This window comes from Triticum aestivum, chromosome 6B (assembly GCF_018294505.1).
Source record: "Triticum aestivum cultivar Chinese Spring chromosome 6B, IWGSC CS RefSeq v2.1, whole genome shotgun sequence".
In the NCBI taxonomy this organism is placed as follows: domain Eukaryota; kingdom Viridiplantae; phylum Streptophyta; class Magnoliopsida; order Poales; family Poaceae; genus Triticum; species Triticum aestivum.
This window is the reverse complement of record NC_057810.1, coordinates 523,949,883-523,975,225: the sequence shown is the minus strand read 5'-3', so window position 1 is coordinate 523,975,225 and position 25,343 is coordinate 523,949,883. Positions and strand designations below refer to the sequence as shown.

The 25,343-nt window shown below is 44.9% G+C and overlaps 1 pseudogene; it reads left to right on the top strand.

Annotated features, from left to right (window-relative positions):
- The first annotated feature begins 23,193 nt into the window (after window positions 1-23,193).
- LOC123135834 (uncharacterized) lies at window positions 23,194-25,035 on the top strand (annotated as a pseudogene).
- Window positions 25,036-25,343: the final 308 nt, after the last annotated feature.

Sequence of the window (25,343 nt, the reverse complement as noted above, 5' to 3'; positions counted from 1 at the left end):
CAAGTAAGATTTCACAAGCATTTGCAAGGAATTAAATGAAGGATTTGCAATGAATTGGATGCAGGGAATGCAGAACAGAAATAAGAGAAAAGAAATCTAGATAAAGTTTTTTTTTGAAAGGGGAAACAAATATGCATGAGACAAATGCAAGAGCACAGAAAAGAACACAAGAGAACTTCATCTAGAATTGGTCGGTAACAAAGTCACCTACGTTAGAGTATATTGACTTAGGAGTCAAGTGAGATCACTTGATCATAGGTCATACTCATCGTTTAAGCTCAAAATGGGGTTACCATTTTTCGTTTAAGAATCTTGATGTATTCACATCTTGTCGAGTTGTTTTGACCCATGACTTGGAATAAAGCTTCTCTAAGATGGAATAACATACCTTGGGTGGTGGTGTTGATCGTGATCATGTAGTTGAACTTGTGTGGGTTGCTCAAGGTTGATGTAGCTCATCAAGAGTTGGGAGCAACACTTGGAGTTCGAGTTCATCTACCTACATGGGTTAGTTTTTGCAAGGAAGAGCACTTGTGTATCCAAAATGACAATCATGAAACTCAATGTAGAATTTGTCAAAGGATATGTTTGAATGGTTTCGTGCTTCCTCGTCTTCAACCACCATTGTGTAGAGACTTGGTGATGTAGAGATTCCTCAAGATGTGAGTGAGTTGCAATCTCATAGATTTAGATTCATCCAAGTTCCTACAAGGGTTAGATAACATGCAAGGTGCAAATATATCCAAGACATAAAATTTTCATCATAAGAGAAATATCAAGGATTTTTCATAGGCTCATGTCTTGCATGTATCCAACATGGAGTTCCTACTCCAAGTTTGAAGCATCAATGATGTTCAGTTCACCTCTCAACCTGCAAAACACTTTCTTATCAACTGGTTTAGTGAATATATCTGCCAATTGCTTGTCGGTACGAACATGATTCAGGTTAATATCACCCTTAGCAACATGATCTCGAATGAAATGATGACGAACTTCAATATGCTTAGTTCGAGAGTGTTGCACGGGATTGTGAGCAATCTTGATATCACTTTCATTGTCACAAAGCAATTGAACATGTTTCACATATATCCCATAATCTTTAAGAGTTTGGGTCATCCAAAGTAATTGAGCACAACATGAACCAGCGGCAATGTATTCCGCTTTGCCGGTGGATAAGGATACCGAGTTTTGTTTCTTGGAGGACCAAGACACACGAGATCTACCAAGAAATTGACAAGTACCCGAAGTGGACTTTCTATCAACCTTGTCACCGGCATAGTTCGAGTCGGAGCAGCCAACAAGATTGAATGAGGCCCTCTTAGGATACCAAATGCCAAAATTTGGTGTATGGATTAAGTATCTCACTATCCTTTTCACAGCCTTAAGATGACATTCTTTAGGGGCGGCTTGATATCATGCACACATGCACACACTTAGCATGATATCGAGACGTGAAGCACATAGATATAACAATGAACCAATCATGGAGCGGTAAACTTTTTGATCAACTGGTTCACCATCTTTGGTAAAATCAAGATGTCCACTAGTAGGCATGGGTGTTGCCATACCTTTGCATTCTTGCATATTGAACTTCTTGAATAAGTCCTTGGTGTACTTCATTTGAGAAACAAAGGTACCTTCCTTAGTTTGCTTGATTTGCAAACCAAGAAAGAATTTGAGCTCACTCATCATCGACATCTCAAACTTCTCCGACATTAGCTTTCCAAACTTCTCACTAAAGTGAGCGTTAGTTGAACCAAATATAATATCATCAACGTAGATTTGGCACACAAATAGTTCTCCATTAACCCTTTTAGTAAAAAGAGTAGAATCAATTTTTCCAATTTCAAAGCCTTTTTCAATAAGGAACTTGGTCAAGCATTTATATCACGCTCTAGGAGCTTGTTTAAGACCATAAAGAGCTTTGTGAAGTTTGTAAACATGATTCGGTTTCTTAGGATTGACAAAGCCGGGAGGTTACTTAACATAAACTTCCTCCTCTATTTCGCCATTTAGAAAAAGCACTTTTAATGTCCATTTGGTACAAGGTGATATAATGGTGATTAGCATAGGCAAGTAAGATGCAAATGGACTCAAGTCTAGCAACGGGGGCGTATGTCTCACCATAGTCCATACCTTCGACTTGAGTGTAGCCTTGGGCGACGAGACATGCTTTGTTGTGAACTACTTGTCCATCTTCATCTTGCTTGTTGCAAAACACCCATTTGGTACCGATGATGTTGTGGTTGTTGTCGGGCTTCTCAACCAATGTCCAAACTTGATTTCTCTCAAATTTGTGTAGCTCTTCGTGCATGGCGTTTATCCAATCCGGATCTTCCAATGCTTCTTCAACCTTCATAGGTTCAATGCTAGAGATGAATGAATAATGTTCACAAAAGTTAACTAAACGAGTTTTAGAGCGAGTGATTCTCCCGGTTTGGATATCATTATAGATTTGCTCGACGGGATGGTCTTTAGCAATTCTTGCTCGAACTCGTGAAAGCTTTTGCTTGGATCTTGGTGGAACATTTTCTTCATCTTGTTCTTCTTTGGTCTTCTTCATTGTTGACGTTGTCGTTCTCTTGTAGTGGTGGAGAAGGAGGTTGTTGTTGTTCATCTTGATGTACTTCCTCGTTTTCTTCATCTTGGTGTGTCCCACTTGTGGATGCTTCCATATCAACTCTTGGTTCACCTTGTCGTGAGGTGGAAGCTTCCACTTGGACTGACGAGGTACTTCATTCACCTTCGTTGGACGAATCTTGCCAATAGACAAGTCTTGGATTGCTTCCGAAGGGTCTTTGTCTCCTGCATCGATTGGCAATTGCTCTACTTGCAAGCCATTAGATTCATCAAACTTCACATCTACCGTCTCTTCAACCTTTCGGGTGAAATTATTTTAGACACGGTAAGTGTGAGAGTTTGAGCCATAACCAAGTAGGAAACCTTCATGAGACTTAGGAGCAAATTTAGAATGACGATGCTTATCAAGAATGTAGCACTTTGAGCCGAATACTCGAAAGTATCCAACTTGGGGTTTGTTACCGGTGAGGAGCTCGTATGCCGTCTTGCCGAGTAGCTTGTGAAGATACAAGCGATTTGTTGCATGACAAGCTGTCTCAACCGCTTCTGCCCAAAAGTGCTTCGGCGTCTTATACTCATCAAGCATCGTTCTTGCCATTCTGATGAGCGTCTGGTTCTTCCTCTCAACAACTCCATTTTGTTGAGGTGTGTACGTGGCCGAGAACTCATGTGAAATCCCTTCTTCGTCAAGAAAGGTGTCCACATTTGCGTTCTTGAACTCCGTTCCGTTGTCGCTGCGAACCTTCTTGATCTTCACTTCAAATTGATTTTGGGCCTTCCTAGTGAAGTTTTTGAAGATCTTTTGGACCTGCGATTTATAATCCAGAAAGAACACTCACGTAAATCTTGAAAAATCATCAACTATAACTAGACCAAAAGAGTTTCCACCGAGACTCTTGTAAGCGTTGGGACCGAAAAGATCCATGTGAAGTAGCTCAAGCGGCCTCCTTGTGGTCATGATGTTCTTTACGGGATGCCTTCCTCCAATCTGTTTACCTGCTTGACAAGCACTGTAAAGTCTATCCTTATGAAATATGACATCGTTAACGCTAAGGATATGATTTCCTTTAATAAGCTTGTCAAGGTTTCGCATGCCAACATGACCTAGCCGTCTATGCCATAACCAGCCTTTAGATGATTTAGCAATTAAGCAAGTTCTAGGTTGAGCCTTTTTAGTGAAATCAACAATGTAAAGATCACCTCTGCGTATACCGGTAAAGACCATTTTATGATTATCTCTACAAAACACTTGGCAATCTACTTCAGTAAATAGGACACTGAAACCGAAATCAGAAGTGTAGATACTGAAAGTAAATTATACCCAAGAGATTCAACGAGCATGGCATTTTGTATGGAGCTATCATGTGAGATGGCCACCTTACCGAGGCCAACCACCTTACCCTTTGAGTTATCACCAAAAGTGACATACTTTCAAGGGACGTTGTTTTCAGCAAGCTCACGGAACATATCTTATCTCTGGTCATGTGATCGGTCATCCACTATCAAGAACCCATTCCTTTCCTCCTGCCATATATCCCTGAAGATTTTCCATAAGACCAAAGTGTCTCATTGCATCATCAAGATCAAAGTCACTATCATCATCCTCATCATAGTATCCATGTTCAACATCGTCATGTGATGGATCAATTCCTAGAGAGGGTGATTCGTTAGAATGAGTTTGACAATGATCTTCTTTATGAATTTTAATAGCTTTAGAAATAGTATCACTAATAATTCCAACATCTCCCTTGGCACGCATAAGATTTGTAAGCTCAAATAGACAATCACCAAACTTAGGATCATTGGAATTCATCTTACTCAAGGCAATAGACTTATGGAGAATTTCATCTAGATTTTTTAAGGAATAATTTGGAAAATGTTCCTCAAGAAATTTCCATATAGTATAGGCACACTCAAGAGTAGGCAAACATCCAATCAAGTTTCTAGGCAAGCCCCTAGTGATAAGATTAACAGTTCTAAGATTGCGAATCATGTCAATTGACTCATCAAGGGTAGGATGCATAGGATCAACATGAGGTTCACAAGGGCTAGTAATGTACTTTTTCAAATGATATTCATTAAAAATCACAAGCATCTCATTTTTACACTCATGAAAATACTCTCCATCAAGTATAGGCACTCTATGTCTAAGACTCCCCAAAGTAGACTCATCCATCTTCGTCCAATGGTGTTTAAACCAAAGCAATGGAGACCAAAGCTCTGATACCAATTGAAAGGATCGAGAAGAGGTGTCTAGAGGGGGGTGAATAGACTCTAAGCAAGAAAAGTTGCAGTTTTTAATTTCTTTAAGTTGAAGTGGAGTTTTGGCAAGTTTAACATTCACAATACATATCAAGCAAGCATGCAAAGAGTATATGAGCAGCCGAATGTAAAGCATGCAAATTGCAAGAATGTAAAGGGATGGGATTGGAGTGTGTAAATGCAATTTGGAGACACGGAGATTTTTGAGCCATGGTTCCGATAGGTGGTGCTATCGTACATCCACGTTGATGGAGACTTCAACCCACGAAGGGTAACGGTTGCGCGAGTCCACGGAGGGCTCCACCCACGAAGGGTCCATGAAGAAGCAACCTTGTCTATCCCACCATGGTCGTCGCCCATGAAGGACTTGCCTCACTAGGGGTAGATCTTCATGGAGTAGGCGATCTCTTTGCCCATACAAACTCCTTGGTTCAACTCCACAATCTTGTCGGAGGCTCCCAAGTGACACCTAGCCAATCTAGGAGACACCACTCTCCAAGAAGTAACAAATGGTGTGTTGATGATGAACTCCTTGCTCTTGTGCTCCAAATGATAGTCTCCCCAACACTCAACTCTCTCTCACAGGAAGGTGGAAAGAAGATTTGAGTGGAAAGCAACTGGGGAAGGCTAGAGATCAAGATTTATGAGGTAGGAATGGAAGATCTTGACCTCAACACAAGTGTAGGTGGTTCTCTCTCAGAAAATGTATACTTGAAGTGTAGGTACATTCTGATGGCTCTCTCCATGAATGAAGAGTGGGTGGAGGGGTATATATAGCCTCCACACAAAATCTAACCGTTACACACAACTTACCAAACTCGGTGGGACTGAATAGTGAAACTCGGTCGGACCGATTTAGGAAATAATGTGACCGTTAGGATTTTCGGTGGGACCGACATGTCATCTCGGTGGGACCGATATGGTTAGGGTTAGGGCATAACATAATCTCGGTGAGACCGATTACACAAACTCGGTGAGACCGATTTTGTTAATGGACACACAGAGGGTTAGTCAGGCAAACTCGATGGGACCGATTCGCTCTTCTCGGTTAGACCGAAATGTTACGAAGAGGAACAGAGAGTTTGCATTGTAATCTCGGTAGGACCGCTTACACAAACTCGGTTGGACCAATTTTGGTAATGGATATACACAGAGAGATTACAATCCCATCTCGGTGAGACCGAGATCCCTATCGGTGAGACCGAAAAGACTAGGGTTTTGTGGCAGTGGCTATGTCATGAGAACTCGATGGCGCCGGGTAGAAAGATTCGGTAGGGCCTAGTTTGACTTTTGGTTTGGGACATATGTGGATGTGAGAAAGTAGTTGAGGGCTTTGGAGCATATCACTAAGCACTTTGAGCAAGCAAGCCATTAAGCAACACCTCATCCCCTCTTGATAGTATTGGCTTTTCCTATAGACTCAATGTGATCTTGGATCACTAAAAGTAAAATGTAGAGTCTTGTGCTTTGAGCTTGAGCCAATCCTTTGTCCTTAGCAACTTGAAGGGGTTCCACATCCTCTAGTCCATGCCGCTCCATTGTTGAACTTATCTGAAACATACTAGGTAAAAGTATTAGTCCAACAAGAGATATGTTGACATTAATTACCAAAATCACCTAGGGAGCACTTGTGCTTTCGCACACACATATGGTTTACACGAATCGTTTGTGTTCTTTTGGCTCATCGCAAATGTCGCATATCACACACATCTTGTTAAGATGAACCATTTCCGTTCTCTTGCCTAATCAAAAACAGTTTGTCTGAGTGAACCATATGCCATATATCACACACACCTTGATCTGGCTGACCGTTTTTGTTGCATTCCCTAATAGCACACAGTTCATCGGAGCGAACTGTATGTCGTATATCGCACAAACATTGATATGGATGCCTGTTTCTGTTCCTCGCACACAGTTCTGCTGGATCAACCGTATACCCAGCATCGCACACGTAACTAAAATCTGACTCATGTTTGGTGTCTTCGTCACCGCACACGTTTTGCACCTTTTTTGACGGATTTTTTACACCACCGTTTGCCATTATTGCATCGCACACAGTTTCGTTGAAGGGTCTCTGATCGTTGTGTCACGTTAGCAGCATCCTGCAGCAGTGAGGGCCATCCCGTCTAATCTTATACCGCAATGCACCGCATACCGAGCATGCATTCAAATTCTCGTACTCCTCATCACGGTAGAGGATGCAGTCATTAGGGCATGCATGTATCTTCTACACCTCTAATCCTAGAGGGCAGAGAACCTTCTTTGCTTCGTACGTATTGTCAGGCAATTCTTTATCCTTCGGAAGTTTCTTCTTCATAATTTTCAGTAGCTTCCCAAATTCGTTGTCAAATACACCACTGTCTTCCTTCCATTGCAGCAATCCCAGTGTGGTACCGAGCTTTGTGTTGCCATCTTCGCAATTTGGGTACAACCCTTTTTGTGATCCTCTAACATGCGATCGAACTTCAACTTCTCCCTTTCACTTTTGTATTCTCTCTGTGCATCAACAATGACCCGGCGAAGATCATCATCGGGCACATCGTCTGGTGCCTCTTGATCTTCAGCTTCCCCCGTTGCAGTATCAACGTATTCAGGGAACATAGGATAGTTGTCATCATCCTCTTTTTCTTCGTTGTCGTCCATCATCACCCCTCTTTCTCCGTGCTTGGTCCAAACATTATAGTGTGGCACGAAACCCTTCTCAAGCAGGTGGAAGTGAAGGTTTTTGTGATCAAATGTTATTACTGAAAAAATAAATACATAGAGTTCATACATAGTTCTCATAGAACAACACACAGCTCTCTAGAGCATCTAATTAAAACATGCATTGAAACTTACATACAACTATGTAAAACATTTAAATGCAACAACAAATGCGATCATAATCGCACCTAAGGTAACAATTGATCCAACAACATAATGATATCAAGCCTCATTATCAATGGCATATTTTCTAATTTTTCTAATCTTCAAGCGCATTGCATCCATCTGGATCTTGTAATCATCGACGACATGGGCAACATGCAACTCCAATTTCATCTTCTCCTCTTCAATTCTTTTCATTTTTTCTTTCAAATAGTTGTTTTCTTTTTCAACTAAATTTAACCTCTCGACAAGAGGGTCGGTTGGAATTCCCGGTTCACATACCTCCTAGATAAAGACATCTATGTCAAGTTGGTCGGCATAATTTTCATAAACACTAAATGAAAAAATAGTTATAAAAGATAATATACCACATCCGAATCATAGAGCAGACGAGAGCCGACAGGGGCGATACCAAAACCATGGCACTGTATAATATCAAAAAATAATACAAGTAAGAGAATCATACAAGTAGCTATATAAATCATACAAGTAAGAATTTTTTTCTTTAAAAAAATAAGAACAAGAGGCTCACCACGGTGGTGTCGGCGACGAGATTGGCATGGGCGATCGACAACGGTGAGGACCGGGACGGGGACGGGATGGCACCCTACACATGTGCACACTAAGAAGTTAATTTGAGCTCACATTGTGCATCTAAATCAAATAAACTCACACATACACTCCTCAACTAAAACCCACAAACCACACTACTTCTAGAGCATTTGAAATGAGATAAACTAGAAGTGAGAGATGAAAGAATGAAGTTGCTAACCTTTTTAGAACACTTGTATAGTTGGTGCACCACCAAATATAGACAAATCTTGCGGAAAATGGAGCTTGGAGGCCGAGCTTGGAGGAAGAACAGAGGAGAAAGCTTAAGTGTGGCTCCGACATTTCATCGAACACCTCATGTGCATATATAGGCAAAAAACAGAGTAGCCCACACCTCCACCCTTCCACGGCCAAAAAACAGAGGAGAAGGGGGCGTGGATATATATAGGCAAAACTTTAGTCCCGGTTTGTGTCTAAAACCAGGACTAATGGCATACCCTTTAGTCCCGGGTGGTGGCTGGAACCGGGACTATAGGTCCCAACCGCACCGGGGTTGATGCGTGCCGAGGCCCGGCCGGCATCCTAGCCTCTCGAACCGGGACTGGTGCTCCCATTAGTCCCGGTTCGTAACACGACCGGGACTGATGCTCTGATCTGCCCAGGACCAAAGCCCTATTTTCTACTAGTGTGGGCATGTGGGTAATACTTTTCTTGGATGTCTAATAAACTTTCAAAATAAGTATTTGAGTTCTTTATGACTAGGGTGAGTTTACGGACTATAAGCGCTTCCACCTATCCATATTTTGCTAGCCTCTTCGGTATTGTGTGTTCCCGTTCTCACTTCGAGACTTGATGCAAACTTTGACTTGGTGAGTTTTTATACACCCTTTGTTCTTAAATCTCAAAAATATCATACCCACCAAGAAGATCATTAAGGCACAACAAGATATTGGGTAGCTGATTACTAGAGGTTGCAAGTGAGGCACAAAGAAAAATAAAAATAAAAATAAAAATGAAGGCATCACGAAGATAAATCAGAAAGGAAAACCTACAAAAAAAGAAGGGGAAGGCTAGCAATCGGAGCCAACCGAATCCTCAGGAAGTCGGACCTGTACCGTCGTGGCTTGGCGAGGCGAGCCAGGTGCGACGATGAAGGTCCTAACTAGCCAAGACCACACCTTAGTACACTGCGTCCTGTACACGTCATCGAATGGCAGTACAAAGTCAAGCGACATTGTGGGCACAACCCAACCAAAGCTAGAAACCAAGAAGACACCCCACATATTAGAGTCGTCACCACAACACCAAACACAAGGACTAGGGTGGAAATATGTGGACACCAAGCACATGAGCATGCCGATTTCAAAAGGGCATTGAATAACTGAGAATAAACTTTGACACCAGTGTGGTGTTGGTGAACGAGAAAATCAGTGGACAACCGAGACCAAGTTTCACAATGATGCGACCACTAAAGTCGAAGGCAAACCGCCAAGGTGCCAAGGCACACATCGCGAGAGGGAGGATTAGGCCCGCAGGGGGGGTGGCAAAGGATGCCTCAATGGACCAAAACTAAACTTTCAAAGTCGGCACCATCATCGTGCAAATCGAACTGAGTTTCCTTCTCAATGCCCATATTGCGGAGGGTTTGTGTGTGTGTGTGTGGAGGGGGGGGGGGGGGGGCAAAGGATGCCTCAAGGGACCAAACCAAGACTTTCAAAATGTTCGAGGTATCAAATAGTTCATGTAAATGTGGAATGTGAAATATATTGAATGTGTGCACATCTTCCTTGTAAGTTGTAACCAAAAAGTAAGGAATTGAACACAACATTGTGGGAAAAAGTATGGATAATGCCAATCTAGCTTCTTTCGAGGGGCATCATATATTGAATCCAAATTTCCTAAAAGAAAAGAGTAGCTTCGGGCCCCTGGATCCATTGACGATACACATATCCATCGTTTAGTGCGAAGTATGAGGTTCACATAGTAGTAATTCAAAAGGATAAAAACAAGGGTATGCTGACCGACATGCAATAAAGATTACATGACACTCATGCTGAACTAATAATCCTAGAATGAGACCAACGGCCACATAATAGTCGTACGCGTGCGCTCTGCAACCCACTTATTCACTGGTCCAAGTTCAACATGAGTTACCCGTTGTGAAACGTTCACGGTAAAGACGATCATGCATGTAGCCGAGCAGTAGGCGCGGCCGCGGTCACTGTTCCCGAGAGAAGCCGGCCTGCGGCCGCGGCCAGAAGCAGCCGGCAGGAGCACAGTGCGCGCGCAGGCGGCAGAGGTGTGGGTGAGGGCGGCAGGAGCACTGGTGAGGAAGACGGTCGAGCGATATTCAACGAGCGAGCACAGTGCACAGGAGCCGCGCAGGGGACCAAGCAAAAAAGAAAGCCAAAGGAAACGGCCATGTGCTAGCTGGGTGTGCGTCTATGCATGGCCACGTAGCTTTCACGCGCCGATCAACAACCCGTTTCCTGCCCTCGCTCGTTGGGCCGAAGCGCCCGACCATGGAAGCGGACCGGAAAGAGCGCGTACTTTTTCTTTTGGATTTGGAATGCATGAAATACTAATGATGGCGAAGTAGTTTTGCAACGTACCACTGTATAAATGCCTCTGCAATGTACATATACGGTACATACGTACGTACTACGTGCATGCGTGCTTTGCTTTTGCATGCCACGCAACCTTTTAATTACCCTCTCCAGTCGCCGTAGACCTGCCGGGAGAGTGGCTGCAGCAGCCAGTGCCCGCGACAGTTGCCCTAGCTCCCGACGTCTATAGAGTGGTGTCAAGCACAAGGTACAACGTATTGCTGGCATCTTCGCTTCGTGCCACCTTTGATTGCTGTAGCCATGTAGTAGTTGTATAGTAGGAGTGGCATCTTCGACGCTTGGTGCCACCTTTGCTTTGCTGTAGCCGTGTAGTTATGGGAACCTTTGCCGCGACGGAAAGCTCACATGGCATGCATTGAATTGCTGGGCGGTAAATAACCGAATATACAGAGGAGTTGTTGCGGGCACACAGAAAGAGAGGGAGACGGAGAGGAGGGGCAGAAATCACAGATTTGACCTGAGGCAGAAATCAAATCACAAACTGACCTGTTCAGGAAAAAATTTCACTCTGCTGACCCTTTGGTGTGGCGCCCGACTGCTGGGCGCCGCACCCTACTGTGCAGCGCCTCTCCCTTAGGTGTCGCACATCCTGCCAGCGTGGCAGCCCTGGTCCAGTTGCGGCCCCACACGCACCTATGCAGCGCCTAAGAGCTAGGCGCCACACTTTGACGTGCAGTGCCTAGTCCTTGGGCGCTGCACAGTGACTTAAGCGCGGCCGCCCCAGCCCGACCAGGCAGTTCTTCATCTCTCCGCTCTCTGGACAGAGAGCAGCGGCGGCGGCGGCGTCCCCATCTAATCCCCCCACATCCCTTTCAGATCTGAAGATTTGATCCGTGGATTCGATCCCAATCCATCCTACTAGGTAAACTCTTCCCTTCTCTTTCTTTTGCTCCGTAAATTTGTTGCCATTCTAGAGAGTTGTCCATGATTTGATGGAACCCTTGATTTGTTTGGTTTGCTCGATTTAGGATGTGTATTCATATTGGTAGTACCGTAGTGTTATTTATTAGTTCACAATATATGATTCTTGTTGTTGAAACCCTAGATTGTTTAGTTTTTTAGATATATATGAGATGCCTATTTTATAGATAACTATGAGGTGTTGATTTTTGTAGACATATATGAGAAGTTTGTTTAGATATATATTAGATGTTCAGTTTATTTCAAATATTAGATGTTGAGTTTATTTGAAATATTAGATGTTTAGTTTATTTGAACACATATGACATATTCATTGTGTGAGAAGGAGATGTTGAGATTCTTGTAGTTGAACACATGTTATATGTTTAGTGTATACCGATATTTGAGATGAAGATGAACTTTTATATGTTTATTGTTTGAAATTGTAAGGATGGTTTGGCTTCTGGACGATGTCTACGACGTGCAACACCGGGCCTACATGATGCGCGAGAAGGATAAGGTAATAATGAGTAATCTAAATATTTTGCAAATTTGCTTTTAGTTGAAATTTACATGCCCTAAGATTTGTCATTACTTGTTTTTTGCAGAAGCTTGAACCTCTGAAGATTCGGTATCACGGGGTCTCTGGTCCTGCCATGCCTTACGATGAGCGGTACACACCGTACATCAAGCAGGCAGGACTACTCCCGTGGATTCTGTTGGTCAGCCGGTCCACGCCGAATCTGAACGCTCCACTGGTGTCCGCTCTTGTTGATCGGTGGAGGCCAGAGACCCACAGTTTCCATCTTCGGACCGGGGAGATGACCGTGACGCTCGAGGATGTCTCGTTGATCACCGGTCTTGCTATCGATGGGAGGCCTCTATGTATGAGCACCGATTCTGATGGGTGGCGCGAGCAGATGATTGCTCTTATCGGTATGGCTCCTACCGAGGCTGAGGATGATGTAGAGGAGGGAGAAGAGAAGAAGAAGAGGGAAAGGAAGGCAGCCGGAGCTGCTTTCACGTGGATTCAAAATAACTTTGCGACGTGCCCTCCATGGATGTGGTACATTGTGTCGAGGACTTTGTTTCCTGACTCCATTGGCAAGAACGCTCCATGGATGTGGCTGAAGGCGTTGACCATCTTCGATAGCAAATGGAGCTGGGGTTCAGCGACTCTTGCCTACTTGTACCGACAGGTAGTTGGTCTGTTTTGTGATCAACTCATTTATTCATTAGCAATGCAAGCTTGCTGTCAAGTTAACATTGTTTTTCTTTCATATGTAGTTGGATGATGCGTGTTGCAGGATCACACCTAGTGCAGGCATTGGTCGTAATCTGCTTCTACTTTCTGTATGGAGCTGGGAGAATCTGCCTGTTGGACGCCCGAAGAGCGTCAGGTTTGATCCTTAGTATGCAGATAAACATGACGAATTACGGCGCCCCACGTGGGCTTATAAGTGGGATATCGTTTCCGAGATGACGAACGATGTCAATCTCATGTACCAAAAGTACATTGCCGAGTTGGACACGATTACGCCAGAGCAGGTAAGGAGGTCATTACTTTAGTCCTTTCTCATGCTTGCTTGAAAAATAGTTGGACACGATTACACCACGACCTCTACCACCACCACGGCCAAGACCTTCACCACGACCAACACCATCACCACGACCTCTACCACCAGCACGACCAAGACCATCACCACGGCCAAGACCTTCACCACGACCAAGACCATCACCACGACCTCTACCACCACCACGGCCAAGACCATCACCACGGCCAAGACCTTCACCACGGCCAAGACCATCACCACGGCCTCTACCACCACCACGGCCAAGACCATCACCACGGCCAAGACCACCACCACGACCTCTTCTAAGACCAAGATGACTCCCTCTTTGTTGCCTAGTTCCTCGTTGGCTTGTTTGATTTGAGTGGTTTGGCACTCCACCACTTGTTTGACTTGGTTGGCTACCCCTTGGTTCACTTGGTTGGCTATCATTTGTTTGGCTTGTGCTTGCACCATTTTTTTTTTGATCTCTTTCTTGGTTTGGGACAAGTTCTTGTGTTGTGTCCCCCATTACTGCAGCCCCCACAACGTGATTGCTCACGAGGCTCTTGGAATTGGCCGGTGCCGTATTCTCCACCACCACCACGACCCCATCCGTCCATGTCACCTCTAAGACGCTTTGTCTTACGTCTTCCCCGTCTAACGATCTTCAATTCCGGGTCCGGTCATAGTTGAACTCCATGATACTTCGGCCATTGTGATTGGTCCAAGTATGGCTGGAACCGTGGAGTCCATGTATTCTTTACCGTCATGATTGAGAACTCGGACTCCCTCACGGTAAGAGGGTGATTGACGTCCACATTCCTAACCCGGGATGCATTTAACAAGTGCGAGCATGGGAGATGAAGCAAAGACGGCCTCATGCAGCTGCAATCACACCGTGTTAGGGAGACCTTGAAAGCCCGGCCTCCGTGTTGGCGGCCATCGTTTGTGGTTCCTCCGGGCTCTTTCACCTCATACTTCCACTCGTTGTCGTCATATAGTACAGCTTCTTCGGAGTCTGCCTTTCGTGATTGAAATTCCAACCATTCTTCGACCTTTGGTGGGAAATTGTACTTGTGCTTATCCTTGTTCTCACCAGCAATCTGCTTATCAGTCTCCATTGAGTGCTTTAAAAAGTATTCATTCAACTTGTCAAATGTGTATTGAACTATTGCCGTCACGGGTAATGCACGTACACCCTTGAGCACCTTATTGAAGCATTCTGCCATATTGCTTGTCATTTGACCGTACCTCCGGCCATCTTCATCGAAAGCACGTGCCCACATATTCCTTTCGGCAATGTTCTTATTCAGAAACTCCTGACCGCCGGGGTCAAGTTTCTTGTGTCTGAGCAATGCATTGAACAATGTGGAAAACCACTTGTTGGTGAAAGCGAGACAACAATCCTGAAGATCATCGGCCAACTCCTTGATACCACATGCCCTATAGAAGTTTGCACAAAAGTGCCTCATGCACCATCGATGATGCAACTTTGTATGTCCGGGAATGTCAACCACCACCGCATTTAGAATTCCAGGATGGCGATCCGATATGACACAAATTTCCCTTTCAGCAGGTAATACCCTTGTTCTCAGTTGACGCAAGAACCACTCCCAGTTATCATTGTTCTCCACCTCAACCAAAGCGAAAGCCAAAGGCAACACCCGGTTATTGGCATCACTTGCTATTGCAACCAATAAAGTGCCCTTGTATTGTCCGGTCAAGAACGTGCCATCAATGGCGATGACGGGCCGACAATGCTCAAAAGCCCTCACGCATTGCTCAAAGGCCCAAAATGCACGGCCAAATACTCGGACGGTCCTCCCGTTATGAATCAATGTTTGGTGCCCATGAGGCTCAACCACGTGAACCATGCCTGGGTTTGTGGCGGCCATAGCTAACAACAACCTAGGGAGTCGGTTGTATGCTTCCTCCCAATTGCCATACAACATCTTGAATGCGGCTTGCTTCGCCTTCCATGCCTTGCCGTACTTCACCTTGTAATGAAAGATGGCTTTCACAAGGTCAATGACACTCTTGATGCTCATTGTTGGAAGTGTGGATATTTGGTTGGACAGCCTGTAAGCAATGAACTCGGACGTGAGTTGTCTGTGTTGTTGGTACACAAGCTTGCCATCCGCATTCTTGTGCCGGCACATGTGAGTTGGTAGACAACTCACTATGCGCCAAGTGGGACCTCCTTTCCATGGCCTTGCACGCACAATCCATGGACATGTTGGCACTTCACATTTGACCGTGTAACGCACATTCACGTCCGAGTTGGCCACTTTATGTGGACGATAATGTGTAACCGAGTAGTTGTCGAGCCACATCTTCAATTCCAAGAAGGATTGAAACTCACAACCGGGATATATCCCGTTCTTGCCGTCTTCCAAATCACGGTGAGAACTTGGCCTAGCTCCAAGAGATATGCATTTTCCACCATCCACAACGGCTTCATCCGCGAGACTAAGATCCTTGAACAATGGTGTCTTGTGATCCCGCCCGAATACCTTCTTGAATGCTTCGGCCTCCTTCGGTGTGAACCCCTCCTCATCAACTTCTTCATCAGGACCATCGTCATCCGAGTCCGATGCATATGCACGGGAAAAAGGGATGGATTGGTCCATTGTCTCTTGCACATGATATTGGTCGAGATCACCCACATTGTTGTCATGGAGGTCAACTTCGTTGTCATCCTCCTCGTACTCATCATTCTCCTCTTCAAAACCTTCATTTTGGTTGTTTGGAGTCGGGCTCAATGTTGGCCAATCTTCTTGCGTGAATTGAGGTTCACTCATTTGATCTTGGTTCATGGGTGGGGGAGTGCTAGCAACCAACGGGGAGGGGTTCCGGTTCAAGTCTAAATTCAAAGTAGACTCAACCTTCTTGGAGGCAAATAACTCAAGAGCCTTGTCTAGAGATTCCGCAACCGTCTCCTTGTATGCAACCCAACGTTGCTCGGAGTTCACACGCATTGTCTTCCAACGGATGTGCATTCCTAAACCAACATTATGCCTTCCCTCGAACTCAACAACGTCACTTGGGTCCATCCAATTCAAATCTTTCCTCACTTGTTTCAAAAGCTCCGCATAGCTAGGACTACTCTCAAACACCATGTCAAGCTCATCCGGGTCCGTCTCAACATTGCCTTTCAAAAAGGCCTCTTTATCCACATGATGAACATAAACACATGTTCTCCCCATCCCTACAATAATCAAAAACACACATATATCAAGTAAATACTTAAGAAAAATATTTGCACACATATGCCCTAACATATATATGAATTAATAACCCTAACCCCCACATAACAATAACCACAACCCTAACACCAACATAACCCTAACACCAACATCAAACACACATAACCCTAACCCTAGCATACTATGGAAGCCTAAACAACCCAAATTAGCAAAGAAATATAACATCATTCAACACAAATTTCCAAATCCTATCAAAATCTAGGGTTTCCCCAAACTAGCAAGATTTGAGCAAATGTGACAATTCCTATGGATGAAAACGAGGGGATCGGAGGAGATTACCTTAAGGGAGGGGTTGGCTTCGAAATCCACGGTGTGTGGCGGATTTGCAAGATTTGAGAAGGATTTGAGAGGGGGGAGAGGGGAAGAGAGGAGGGCCGCAAGTCTAAGGGTTTGGGTCGGGTGGGGTGTGTGGGGTGGGGGTGGGAGGGGAGAGAGGGTGGGGCCAGCCCAAGTGGAACACAGACTGTGCAGCGCCCAAGAGCTAGGCGCTGCACATTACAGGTGTGTGGCGCCTAGATCTTAGGCGTTGCACAGGTGCGTCTGGGGCCGCAACTGGACCAGGGCTGCCACGCTGGCAGGATGTGCGACGCCTAAGGGAAGGGCGCTGCACAATAGGGTGCGGCGCCCGGCTGTCGGGCGCCACACCAAAGGGTCAGCAGAGTGAAATTTTTTCGTGACCAGGTCAGTTTGTGATTTGATTTCTGGCTGAGGTCAGATATGTGATTTCTGCCGAGAGGAGGCAGGGCATGCATGCAGTTATAAAGAAGGGAAGGCCTTTTCCAGTACTTTTGGTGATTTGACCTCACACTATCCCATCACCTCGCCCCGCAACAAAACTGCCAGGAGCAGTACAGGACAGAGATCCTCTCTACTGCACACGACACGCCGCGTGCCCTACACCTCCTTTTTCCCCCTCTCTCTCTACATTCTCTCTCTCTCTCCGGTGGTATACTTCACTTTGAATTCCTCAAATTCCGCCCGTCATACTTTTTCTGCCGACCACCCAGTTGGTCTCCCGGAATATGTACGGACACACAGAGTATTTTCCGCTCTCAGCGGACGCAGGCAAAACTTGCTTTCGCACCGTAGTGTGCTGTGGATGGCGTCTACGAGATACTATCGAGGCAGTGATCCATCGGTACATTTTCCATGTCACGATGCAAGTCTATGCAAAATTTGTATATTAGCTGTTTGCGCTCTACAATGTCCAGAAAGTAAGGAGATGGGTTAGGGCATCTCCAACACTGACCTGTGAACCAGACACCGCATACGTCTGCGGGTGGGGAATCAATCCACGGACACAGATGCGGAAGCCGGCCATCCAAAAAACTATCTGCATACATTTCAAATCGTCTTTAAAGTAACCGAAAAAATTATATGCAAACAGGATGAAAATATTTACATTTCGCGCATATTTTAACTAAACTCTACCGGTATGAGGTAAAAGTAGTCTATGGCCGACCACGGTGGATCTCCACTTTAGCGAAATGTCTTCCCTATATTTGACAACCCGCTCATCAGACTGTCGAGAACCCTGTAGGGATATGCTTCAGTGAGAGGGGGAGAATAGCCTCGCTCCGCTTTCATGAAGCACAATGTTTGGGCGGGGGAAGACGGTCATCGTGGTCTACGCCCCCGCTCACCGGGTAGGACACCGGTTGTGTAACACAGCGACGCAGTGGCGGTGGCCTTCGTGGGACCCAAGCGGCGACGGCCTCCCATGATCTACTTTTCCTCGTTGTCTGCGGTTGCGGTGGACGTGCCAGCCTCCGTCGACATCGCTTTTTTCCCCACCTGCCTGACGCGTTGCCGTCATTGCTCGCAGCGGATTTGCCAGGAGACGGCATTTTCCAGCCTGGATCTGGACGAGAAAGGAGGTGGTGGCGATGGCGATGATGGTGGCACCGGATTCAGAGGGTTTGCTGGGAAGCCAACCTGTATCTAGATGGCTCGTTGGGTAACCGAGGCAGCTACAATGCCGTAGAACTCCTTCGTATGTTTACAGAGGCCATGTTGGGTTTTGTACAAGGAGGAGATGGAGAGAGTACGAGGTGAGGTGTGGTTCTTGCACAGTGCCTATACTCGTTTATATAGCGGGCGAATGTGAGGAGCTAGCTGGAGAGACGTTTAATGTAGGACGACATAGGAATGGACATGTGGCATTCGGGACGTCGGAGTAGATTCCTCGCCACATGCGCCTATTAATGGAGGTAGTCGGGTAGACAGATGTTGTTTCAATGCGAAGAGAAAGCATGCACAACAGGTCAATGGCGGGTGGTGGCGCTCTTGGCCGGTGAGCCGCTTCAATGCTGGCTCCAATGAGTGGTCGCGTCCGCTCTAGGCCGGCATGAATGCGGACAGCTGGCTTCACATGGGAAAACACGCGGGCACGGGAGAGGGGTTTTTGGTGGACCGGGTCAGTCAGACGCGAGCGTGGCAGCGGTCCAGACGCACGCAAAGCCCCACCTTTTAGTTTGTCTTGGGTTTGCAAGAAAAAGTGTGGCAGGACCGTCAAACGGACCAATACAGGACAATGTTGGATGAAAAAACACGTTCTGGACATGTGCAGGTGGTTTGACAGTCGCATTGATTTAAAGGCCTCTTTGATTCATCGGATTGTAAAAACGCGGGAATAAGAAAAACACACCAATGAAATGTCATGCCCATTCAGTTCCTATTGGATTTGTACTTGTTTAACTGCATCACTATATTAACAAAGGTTTTTTTCTAAGGGGTTGGGGTAGATGCTATTTAAAAAAAAGTTAAATTGGTTCCACTGAAAAAATCCCTATGGTCCAATCCTGAGAATCAAACAACCAAACGTATAAAAATTTATTAAGGATTCTAATACTTCAAAAATCCTTTGATTCAAAGAGGCCCTAAAGGTTTAACCACACCACTGAAATGGAGAGACTTCTTTTAAATGTGGAAGTTTCTTGAGGACACTAAACTGAAAGACTGCATGTTTTTTTAAGAGCAACTCTAACAGAGTCGCCATTTACGCAGCTTGCGCATAACGTGTATGGAGTGCACTATGTATTTTTTTGCAGGCAGCCGAGGCGGCACGCAAACGCGGCGCCGCCATAACAGAGCTTCCATAATTTGATTTCTATTTGTTTCTTTTCTTTTGATTTTCATTTGAAATTTGTAGATGCCATTTTAAGCAATCAAACAGCGAGCAATTCGACTAATTTGAGACTAAAGTTGATTAAGAAATAAATATATTTGAGTTGGTTATATAGTGATCAAAAATTCATCCATTTGCATGTATTTTATGACTTGAAATGTCGTTAAGCGACATTTGTAAAATATTAAATATGCAATGTCGCTATTCGACATTGCTAGCTACTACTAATCGAGGCCTTCTAGCCCTCTTCATCCTCCTCATATACTACTAATTGTGGTGTGAGTACGAAGAACATGAAGTTTAACTCGTGCCATGACAATTGGGTTTGGAATGCACTCCAAACCAGGCATACGCAACGTCCAAATGTGGAGGCTACGAGAGCGAGCTCCATAAATTATGACAATCCAGATGTATATGACAACTCTGCTAAAGAAACATTTGTGTGTTGTTCTTTATATTAGCTGGTACCGCACTTGATTGTATTTTGCCGATCCACGGTGCACACTAGATCATAGGAGGTACCAGACTTAATTGTATTTTTCCGATCCATAGACCACACTAGATCTGAAAGTACGTACTGTGTTATATCACATCAGAGGACTCACTTCGAACTGGAGCTGTTCCTGCCTGTTCACTCCGCATTTCCATGGATCTATCATCTATGTTGTTGCTTTACCGGTGCATGTCCCAACTGCCCATCCACAATGACTGATGTGCATCCGAACAAACCAAAAGAACACGAAGAACGGAAGAAGCTGCGCAAGACTAATCAAGCATGCGCGAGCGCTCTCTCATCGAATTTCTTCATTTAGTTCTCAATTTGCAATAAAGTTTGTGGAGGCACTTCACAGCTCCAGTGCTCCACATGCTCTTACTGTCAAGCTTTATTCCCTTCTCTGGCCCTCCATCTGATTGTTGAGTTTGCCATGGATGATCACTTTGGTGCCTACATTTGTGGCACACAGAAAAGTGCCCCACAAACTTGGTTTTCATGGGCCATGCGGTGCATTTACCATCCGTAGAAGTTATCTATGCTCACCTGGCATTGTATTTCCATTTGGAGCCGTGTACTCTGCCTAGGTGGCGTAGGGTGGGTCCCACCGTTCAACAAACAATACAAATGAATAGTAATTGCCTACGTGGCACCAGGTGGGTCCCGCCTATCAGGTAAACGATACAAATTGTAATAGATTGAAAACTAGTCCGCTCGGGCGTTCGATCTGGCGAACTATAGCTAACCCGCGTGCGGGGCTAAGCCACCCCACCTCGATTACATGTGATGTCTTAAGCAGTACACTCGCTTTAGATCTTTCGACTGAACAACATAACCAATGACATTTCACGTCTCGATAGGATTGTTATTGTTTATGTTTATAACACAACGCGTTCGTGGGGTTAAAATATACTACAGTTACTGTGGACTATTTTCAACATGTTACTTTCCTCCACTTTTAGAGTTTTTTAAAAATATGAAAGTTATAATTGTGTGTTTTAAATAATATACATATAAATAAAACATATTACATTAAAAAATATTCATGTAATTTCAAAAAATGTTCACATATTCATTTTACAAAAAATCCACAAAATTAAACTATATATTTTTAAAACATCCATAATTTTAAAAACTTTTGACATTTAAGGAAAAATATTAAAGTATTTTTAAAAATATTTCTTTAACTAATTTCTAATATAAGTTCAAAATTTTCAACTTTATGACAAAAATATTCATGTAGTATTTAAAAGTGTTCGCGTGCAGGCGTCTGGACCACTGCCACGCTTGCGTGTGACTAACCTAGCCCACCAAAAAAACCTTTCCCGCACCCGTGCGCTTTCCTGTCCGAAGCCACCCACCTGCATCATGTCGGCCCCGAGCGGACATGACCGCTCACTAGAGTCGGCGTTGAAGTGGCTCACCAGCCAAGAGCGCCGCCAGCTGTGCACGCCTCCTCTTCTCATTGAAATGACATCCAATTGCCTGCCTACCTCCATTAAACCGGCACCTGTGCGGTGGAACCTACTCCGGCACCCCGAGCGCCACACATGCGTTCCTGTGTCGGCCGACATTAAATAGCTCTGCGGCTGGCTCCTCGCAATTGCTCGCCATATATATGTGTCCAGGTGTCGGGCAAGAACCACATCTCACCTCTGCTATCTCCATCTCCTCCCACTAGTAGAAAAAGGACCTAATATGAGACATATTAGTGCCGGTTTGGTTTTGAGCCGGCACTAATGTGTCCAATAGTGCCGGTTCCAACGGCTAGCCGGCCGTTCTCATTAGTACCGGTTCGTGGCGAACCTATTGTACCGGTTCGTGGCACGAACCGGTACTAAAGAGGGTGGTGGCAGGGTGTTGTCAGTCTGGGGCCCCTCCAGCACCTTTAGTACCGGTTCGTGGCACGAACCGGTACTAAAGGCGACGTACATAAACCCTTCGTCCCCCCCGAGCCACTCTGTTCTTCCCCTTTCCCCTCACTTCCTCTGTTCTTCCCCCTCTCTCCTCGAGCTCCTCACAAATTTTGCCCAAAATTTGTCAAGGTTTGAAGGCCCCCATCCATTCAAATGATCACAAAGGTTAGCAACTTTGTCCTTTCAACTCTCATTGCTAGATTAGCTCTTGCAATGCTTTGTATAGTGATTAATTTGGGAGGAATAATTATATTTGCCAGTATTTGATTTACATGCAATTTGAGCACAAAAATAACACTTAGTTTGCATATGTAGGTGTGGTTTACTTAGTGCCTTCTAAATCTCCGTCGTAACCACCGTCGATGGCCCACACCGTCCCGTCGCCGGCACCACCTTCTGGTGAGGCTCTTGTTCATGAATGTTTTACATTACCAAATTGATGTTTATGTGATTTGGATATATAGTTACTTGTATAATTATCTTACCCGTATGTTGTTTGTTATACATAGTGCCATGGTTTTGATATCCGTCCCCGTCGGCCCTCGTCCTTGTTATGATTCGGATGTGGTATATTCTCTTTTAAAACTAGTTGTTGCATTTCATGTTTATAACAAATTATGCCCATCAAGTTGACATAGATATTTTTATCTAGGAGGTATGTGAACCGGAAATTCCAACCGACCCTATTGTCGAGAGGTTAAATTTAGTTGAAAGAGAAAGCGAGTATTTGAAAGAAAAATTGAAAAGAATTGAGGGGGAGAAGATGGAATTGGAGTTGCATGTTGCCGATGTCGTCGATAATCACAAGATCGAGATGGAGAAAATGAGGTTGAAGATTAGAAAGATTAGAAAATATGCCATTGATAGTGTGGCTTGGTATCATTATGTTGTTGGATCAATTGTTACCTTAATTGCGATCTTCATCGCATTTGTTGTGCATTTAAATTCTTTAGCTAAAGAGTTATTTGTATGTTGCATTTAATTAAGTGTTGTATATGAACTTTATGTATGAACTTGTATTAATTTGGTCTATTCGGTGTTGTGTAATGAAGATGAGCCGACAATGGATGTATGATGACAGATGCTCTCCCGAGTTCATTAATGGCGTGCATACTTTTCTGCTTGCCGCTAAGGCAAACAAACGGGCGGATGGTTTTATGCCTTGTCCATGTGCTGGCTGTAAGAATGGTCATAGTTACTCTACGTCAAGAACCATTCACGTCCACCTATTTGAGTCCGGTTTCATGCCCCACTATAATGTTTGGACCAAGCACGGAGAAATAGGGGTTATGATGGAAGACAATGAAGAAGAAGAGGACGACGACGGCTATCCTGGCCATGGGTTCCCTGAATACGATGATACAACAATGGGGGAAGAAGCTGAGTCGGCAATGCAGAAAGAAGCTGAAGAAGAGGCATCAGATGAGCCCACTGATGATCTAGGTCGGGCCATTGCCGATGCAAAGAGAAACTGCGCAAGTGATCTGGAGAGGACGAAGTTGCAGCGCATGTTAGAGGATCACAAGAAATTGTTGTACCCGAATTGCGAAGCTGACAAAAAAAAGTTGGGCACCACACTTGAATTGCTGCAATGGAAGGCAGAGAATGGTGTATCTGACAAGGGATTTGGAAAGTTGTTGGTAATGATAAAGAATATGCTTCCAAAGGACAACGAATTGCCCGAGAGTACGTATGAAGCAAAGAAGGTTGTCTGGCCTCTAGGGTTAGAGGTGCAAAAGATACGTGCATGCCCTAATGACTGCATCCTCTACCGCGATGAGTACGAGGATTTGAATGCTTGCCCGGTATGCGGTGCATTGCGTTATAAGATCAGCCGCGATGACCCTGGTGATGTCGAGGGTGAGCGCCCCAGGAAGAAGATTCCTGCCAAGGTGATGTGGTATGCTCCTATAATACCACGGTTGAAACGTTTGTTCCAAAACAAAGAGCATGCGAAGGCGATGCGGTGGCACGCAGAAGACCGTAAGAAAGACGGAAAGTTGAGAGCACCCGCTGACGGTTCGTAGTGGAGAATAATTGAGAGAAAGTACTGGGAGGAGTTTGCAGGTGACCCAAGGAACGTGTGGTTTGGTCTAAGCACAGATGGCATTAATCCTTTTGGGGAGCAGAGCAGCAACCGTAGCACGTGGCCTGTGACTCTATGTTTGTATAACCTCCCTCCTTGGTTGTGCATGAAGCGGAAGTTCATTATGATGCCAGTGCTCATCCAAGGCCCTAAGCAACCCGGCAACGACATTGATGTGTACCTAAGGCCATTAGTTGAAGAACTCTTACAACTGTGGAATGGAACAGGTGTACGTGCGTGGGATGAGCACATGGGGGAAGAATTTGACCTAAAGGCGTTGCTGTTCGTGACCATCAATGATTGGCCTGCTCTCAGTAACCTTTCAGGACAGACAAACAAGGGATACCGCGGATGCACGCACTGTTTGGATGATACCGACAGTATATATTTGAATAGTTGTAAGAAGAATGTGTATCTGGGACATCGTCAATTTCTTCCGAGCAGGCATCCCATAAGAAAGAAAGGCAAGCATTTCAAAGGTGAGGCGGATCACTGGACGAAGCCTCGCCACCGTACTGGTGCTGATGTACATGATATGGTCAAGGATTTGAAGGTAATCTTTGAAAAGGGTCCTGGCGGACAACCTGTTCCGAAGGACGCTGACGGACGCGCACCCATGTGGAAGAAGAAATCTATATTTTGGGACCTGCCATATTGGAAAGACCTAGAGGTCCGCTCCGCAATCGACGTGATGCACGTGACGAAGAATCTTTGCGTGACCCTGCTTGGCTTTTTGGGCGTGTATGGGAAGACAAAAGATACACCAGAGGCACGGGAGGACCAGCAACGTATGCACGGAAAAGACGACATACATCAGGGTCAGGCCAGCTATGCTCTTACCAAAGAAGAGAAGGAAATCTTCTTCGAATGCCTGCTCAGCATGAAGGTACCATCTGGCTTCTCGTCGAATATAAAGGGAATAATAAATATGACAGAGAAAAAGTTCCAGAATCTAAAGTCTCATGACTGCCAGGTGATTATGACGCAACTCCTTCCGGTTGCATTGAGGGGGCTTCTACCGGAAAATGTTCGATTGGTCATTGTGAAGCTATGTGAATTCCTCAATGCAATCTCTCAGAAGGTAATCGATCCAGAAATCATACCAAGGTTACAGAA